We start from the raw sequence: 7,276 nt of genomic DNA on the forward strand, positions 1-7,276 counted from the left end.
CAACCTTGGATTTTTTGTTAGACGATCAAATTATAATCATACATTGACTTGAGATACACCAACATGTGCCAGTTGTTACTGGTTACTAGAAACTTGTGGGTGATGGCGGTTGTAAAACTTGTAGAGGATGGCGGTGAATGCTCATTTCTGGATGAATTCGCCATTCCCCTTGAGCCATTGGAAGTTTGTTTGGAGGTCCTGAATAATTACACGTTTGGCATTTTTAGCATGCCATTTGTGGATTTTGATGAAAATGTGCATAGTAAAGATGGATTCAAGATGCTGGAGAACCTTTGTTTTGCAGTCTACTTGAGGACTGAACCTCTACTCTGTTAGAAATATTTGGCGAATTTAATTTTCATTTTCGCGAGAGGAAGAGAGATATAACTTTCGTGAAGCTACTTTCGCGAAACTAGGTTCATGCACCGTGAAGCAGATTTTGCGGAGCTACCTTCACCCAACGAGGCTAATTTCCAAGACTTGGATTTCATGCACCTCAGAAATATTCCAAAGGCTTAATGAATACTCACAGAAAAAATAAAAAAAAAGATAGGTTTGGAGCAACAAACTAAAACTTAGTATTCATTTCTTAAATATGAAAATACGTCTACATGAGACTACGGCTCATTTACAAAATAAAATAAAATTTTACAGAGATTTAAACTTACGCGGAGTAACACATACTAAAACGGAGTAACTGTTGTTTTCACGCGCCCACCAAAAATTTCTCCACCATTTTCTCCAAATAGGCTTGCCCTCTTTTCTTACTTCTTGCTCTCTAACCTCTTTACACAGTCTAACCTCTACAAAATGACTTTTTCATTCATATATAACTCAACATACAATTTTACATTTAATTCATGACAGAGCGAAATTAATTCTGATGTTCTTGTTGAGTGTGATCATAGTCGCGCAAGTGTTTCTGGAGTGTGGGCAAGGTTGTTGAATTAATGCTTGCCCATATTAGTTTACTTAAGTACATAAATTCTTTAAATTCCTTTGCTGGGTTTCTGAATGGTTCGTGTCTGGCTTCGGTTCTTTTATCTTCACGTTGAGATGCAACCTGCAAAAATGTCTTCAAGCAGAGATGAAACTTGCAAAAGTGTTTGACATGTATGGCTGCAAAGGTGTCTGACATGCATGGCTGCTATCTAGCTGCTTATTGCGGTGGTTGGGATTATTATTTTCAACACTCCCCCTTAATCACAACTGCGCCATTGATAATTCCCAAATAGTTTCTGAGATAAAAAAAAAATTCTCCTGCCAATGGCTTTGTGAAAATATGAGCAAGCTGTTCGTGTGACCTGCAGTGTTGCAACATAATTTCATCATTGTTAATCGACTCTCTAATAAAATGATATTTAGCATCAATACGCTTGGTCCCTTTGTGGAAGACAAAATTATTTGACAATGAAATTGCTGAGGTGTTGTCGCAGAAAATAGTTGTCGCCCCCACGAAGATCCCTCAACATCCTTCTCATCCAAACTGCATGACACGCTGTTGCTATTGCTGCGACATATTCAGCTTCTGTTGTTGACAGTGACACTATTGACTGCTTCTTAGAGGCCCATGAAATGGCTCCGTAACCCAAATGAAAAACATATCTTGATGTGCTCTTTCTATCATCAACATTGCCTGCCCAATCACTGTCAATGTAACCAACCAGCTTGAAATCACTGGTTGTTGTGTACAGAATGTCATACTGCTTTGTCCCATTGACATACCTCAAAATCCTTTTCGCTGCTTGCCAATGTGTCTCCTTGGGTGTCTCCATGAACCTTCACACCAAACTTACTGCATGCATCATATCTAGTTTAGTGGCAGTCAAATACATCCGGCTGCCTATCATGCTTTTGTATAATGTTAGATTGACATTACTGCTGCAATCTTCTTTGCTCAACTTCAACCCTATGACAGTTCGAGTTGGTGTGGAGTTGCTGTTTTGCATTTTAAACCTATCCAAAATTTCTACCACATACTTTTCTTAAGAGATAAAAATGTCATTTTCTATTCACTTCACTTCTATGCCCAAAAAATATCTTAGCAATCCCAACTCAGTCATTTCAAACTCACTCTTCATTACTTGTTTAAAATCAGTGATGAGAAAATCATCACTTCTTGTAAGGATAAAATCGTCTACATATAAGACAAAAATGAGAATCTTACCTTCGCTCTCTTTGATGTAGAGAGTAGGCTCACTGTCACATTTGTTGAAACCATTGTTCAACAAGTAAGCATCTATCCTGTTGTACCATGCACACGGTGATTGCTTCAATCCATAAAGAGCTTTTTTCAATCGATATACTTTGTCTTCTTGTCCTTGAATCTCATAACCAGGCGGTTGCGCAACATACACTTCCTCTTTCAGCACTCCATTCAAGAACGTTGACTTTACATCCATCTGATACACTGTCCATTTATGCTGCACGACAATCACCACAACTGTGCGCACTGTCTCCATCCGCGCGACTAGAGCGAATGTCTCTGCGTAATCTCTTCCATGTTTCTTCTCGTATCCTTTGACAACTAACCTTGCTTTGTGCCTTTCAATCTTTCCCTCAATGTTGCTTTTGGTCTTATAGACCCACTTCATTCCAATGACATGTTTTCCTTTCAGAATGCTCACTAACTCCCATGTGTCATTCCTTTCTATTGCTTCTATTTCTTCCTCCATTGTTGCAACGCATTTTTCTTCTTTGACTGCATCTTCAAAGTGGATTGGGTCATCTACATGTCAAAATAATGCAAATAAGGAATTCAGACCTGTGCTACTATCAACTTCATCTTGCTCATAAATTTCATTTAAATTTCTTACTTTTGGCCTTCTTGTGCTTGCTGAAGATGGACTTGATATGTCACTTGGTGTCGCTCTTCGTGGTGTGCTTGGAGAAGCACTTGCCTAGCTGCACAAAACTGTCCTATTATTTGTTGATGGCATTGCTTTGTGCCTGCTTTGCTACGCTTGAATAGTAGTAGAGGGAATCAGAGTTGAGGAATTACTTGCTGCTGTTAATTCCTCTCTGTCCTCATGTGGTATGCATGCTTTGACATTGATTGTCTTTTCTAAGCTTCCATCCCACGCTTCCTCTTCTATGAATTGCACATCTATAATGATTATGACCTTCTTGGTTAATGGATTGTAGAGTTTGTATGCCTTGGATTCATCACTATATCCAACAAATATGCATTTCTCCCCCCTGCTATCCAACTTCTTTCTCAACTCATCTGGGACATGTGCATAAGCGACACATCCAAAAACTCTCATGTGAGTGACATTATGCTTTCTTCCACTCCATGCCTCTTCAGGAACAATGTTCTGGACACTTTTGGTTGGACATCTATTCAAGATATATGCTGCAAAAGTGACAACTTCAGCCCAATAGTCATTTGGCAAATGATTTGCCTTCAACATACTCCTTGTTATTTCCATAATGGTCCTATTCTTCCTTTCTGCCACACCATTTTGTTCGGTGTATATCTTGTTGTAAATTTCTTATGAATTCCATGTTCCTTGCTAAATCGAAGGAAGTCATTTGAGATGTATTCTCCACCTCTATTTGTCCTAAGGACTTTGATGAAATGTTCGCTTTGCTTTTCAACAAGAGCCTTGTATTGGCGAAAGCGCTCAAACACTTCACTTTTCTATTTTAGGAGAAAGACCCATGTCTTCCTTGTGTCGTCATCTATGAAGGTCAGTACATAGTGACTGCCACCAATTGATGCTGTTTGCATTGGTCCACATAAATCTGAGTGGACATTCTCCAAAGGTGCCTTTGCCCTCACTAACTTTCTTGCTGGAAATATCTCTCTATGTTGCTTGCCCAAGATACATCCTTCACATGTGCTGCCTGGTTTTGCTATGAGTGGTAAACTCTTCACCATGCCTTTCCTATGCAACAAATTCAAACCTCCAAAGTTGAGATGTCCAAATCTCAAGCGCCATAACCAGTTTTCATCTTTTACCTCTGCTTGAAAGTTTACTTGTGTGATAGCTGCCCCTTTTCTTCCATTTCCTTGTGAGTTCATAGATAGTTGTTCTTGGGCACCTTCTTTCTGCAAATCTGATATTATTTTTAGGGGAAACATTCTATTGTCTGTCATCTGAACCTTTTCAATCAACTGTCTGCTTGGAGGCCTATCCAGAATCGCGCACACATCATTTTTGAAAAAGGCATTGTAGCCTTTCTGCATGAGCTATCCAACGCTCATGAAATTACGTTTCAAACCGGGGACAAAGTAACCATAAGAGATGTATTTCTTCCCCCCCTTCTTTGTTAGGATATTATCTCTTCCTTTTCCCATGACAGAGACTTTGCTATTGATGAGCCCCAATTTTTGGTAACAATTTGGGCTCATTTGGCCTACTGACCTTGCTCAACCCTTCATCTTTTATCACTTATGCATTCATTTCTTGGTATATTCGTGTTATTTGTAGGAAGAAGGGCAGGCATTATATCTATGTGGCTAATACATGATGATTTCAGGTTTTTTGGCATTAAAGGGAGCAAAGACCATGCAGAAGGAGACAAGGAGACAGCAAAGGTGGCATTGCAGGTTTATAGGGAGGTTGTCTAGCCTTAAATGACCTCCCTCGTGATCTCCACCCTAACTCCGAGCTCCAACAGCTTTCCCCACCGAGCTTAAAGGCAGCCAACGGATTCTACAGGAACAACAGTTTACAGCAGTTTACTTTTAGTTGGACAGCCGAGCTCCACTAATTGAGGAAGCCAGCTTGATCCTCATCATGTATAAATATTAAGGCCGTGGCCTTTGATAGGAGCTTTTTGAACTTTTGAACTACTGTTGCAATTTCTAAGCACGAGCTACAGCTCGGTTTTTGCTTTTTGTAAGCCAGTTTTGGCATGATGTTAGACTCATGATTATTCAATAAAGACAGGCAGCTTTGGATTCAATTCTGAGTTTTTAAGGGAGCTATAGCTCTCAGGTTAGGGCCCAACCTGAGAGCAATAGACCTCCTCGTCCTTGTATTGTTACTTGTCTTTCCTTTCAGCACTTTATCCCTCTGTTTTGACATGCATTTGGAAATTACAGTCTGCTGATTTGATTTCTTTTATGTGATTGAGTAGGATTAGTTTACGGTTCAAGTGCTTTTAGTTGCTTAGATTAGAGTAGGAGGATCAACATTCATTAGAGCTCCAAGAAAAGGTTGACAGTGCACTCACTGCCATCTCTGTTTAGAGATTGGGGGTGTAGACCGTACCAACCACCAAAAAAACGCAGTCTTATACTTTCATTCAAGCTGCAACACAGTCATTTCAATTGTAGATCCATCCATGCATTCTGATCTTGAGCAGTACTTCTTCATTCCAACTCCATGCACGATTTTTCTCTGAAGTTTACATTGTTGTTCGTTGATTTAATAACACAGTTAGGATAGGTTGATGAATTCTCGGTTTTGTGCAGATTTGTTTCCTTTGCACCGTGTTGCATCACTCTGTTATCTTCTTCTTCTTCTCAATGCACCCAAGTCACCTACCCAACCTCTGTTCAGCTCGTTTGCCTTCCAACACTTCTACTAGTCACGTAGCTCCATCTTTTTGGACTTTTCATTGCTTCCACCCTTCTATCCACCAACCAACTGTAAGCACTCTTTCTCCATCTCATATCTCTGTCCCTGAGCCATCACAAGCTCCTTTTTCATCCTACCTATCCACCCATACAACTCCTCCACTCCTCCATCACCCAAAACTCCAACCACAGAACATCCTGTAGAAGTTAGCAGACTTCCTGTAGAAATCCCGAGCTTCCTGTAGGATCCCCTGCAGACATCCTGTAGAAGCCTGCAAACTTGGTTGACGAGCACCTGAACGTTGTGGACTTCTGTGGAACGACGTTAGGGATCCCCTGGAACCTCTCCTAGCCCTCCTGACCTTTCCCAAGCTTTCTTTCCCTTCGAACTACCCCTGCACAGTCAAACCCTAATAAGAAACAAAATCATAAAAACTCCAACCACTTAAGCAAAAATACCAAAACAATGTTCTTTTCAGTAGAAGTAGCTTAAATTCATGCATCTCATATTACTAGAAGTAATGGCATCATTTCTAGAAGTTTGCACTCCCACCATTCCATCATAGAGATTAGACTAGTCAGATTAGGGTTTACTAGGGTTTCCATGTTTTGTTGGCTTTCAGTTCATTCTTGCAAAGTAGGTTAATTTCCTTTCAGATAGTCTTCGTTCATCATTTAGAAAGCTTCTTCTGAGAATATATAGAAGTTGGCTTGAGCCCTATCGGACTTGTCCTAGCTGACCAAGTGACAGCTGCGACAAGAGCTAGTACTTGTGCATACAGCACCGTCGCTTCCAAGTTTGTTACGAACTACCGGGTTGATAGAATTAGAGATAGGAAGCTCCAGGAGTTGTATCATTATTGCTACAATACTGGAGCCCACCATCTTTTTGGCGCCGTTGCCGGGGAAGCGTCAGAGTATTAGTAATTGTTGCTTTTCTTCTATTTTCTTACTCTTGCCTTCTGCTAAGTAGTTTATTTCATTTCCATTCTACAAAAGTAGCATAGACATTTCCTGCTTTCATAGATTAGCATTTCCTGCTTTCATAGATTAGCATTTCCGTTCTGCCATTTCATTTCTGCAAGCATAGATTAGTGTTTCAATTCTGCAAGCGTAGACTAGCATTTCCATTTCTGCAATTTCATTTGAGCAAAGTAGATTAGTTCTTTCCTGCTTTCAATTTAATTTTGCATCTTTATTTCAGTAAGATAGTTAGTTGTAGATCAATGTGTTTCAGTTTTGCAGGTACCAAAGAAAAAAGACAAAAGAAATAAAAAAAAAGTCTTTCCATTTCATGCCTCGTAGGAATCGAGATAAAACAGGTAAATTCTTACCCAACACCCCCACCACATCACCGAGTCACCCTTCTCTCTTCTTCGGTGACAGTGATCCAGAAGAACCTATAGGTGAACCTCCTGAGATATACGAAGATCCTATAACAGAAGAAGAATTAGAAACCATCCCATCTGAAGCTATGGCTGTCAATAGAGGAGAAGATGAGAGAATAGAAGGTGCCTTCCCACCCGACAGACCAATGGAGAGATGAAAATGAAGAACATTAGCCCCTCCGCTTTACCTCACTTCCATGGACTGACTACTGAAGATCCTGATACCTTCCTGTTTGAGTTTGCTGTCCTTTGTAGAACCTATGACTATACTGAAGATGAGCAGAAGCTGAAACTCTTCCCTTCAACTCTTAAGGATGCAGCATTACGCTGGTTCATGGGCTTACCTGGGAATAGTATC

The sequence above is a fragment of the Pinus tabuliformis genome, chromosome 7, assembly GCF_031772625.1.
Source record: "Pinus tabuliformis cultivar Carrire ecotype Pingquan chromosome 7, CPIR1, whole genome shotgun sequence".
Classification (NCBI taxonomy): domain Eukaryota; kingdom Viridiplantae; phylum Streptophyta; class Pinopsida; order Pinales; family Pinaceae; genus Pinus; species Pinus tabuliformis.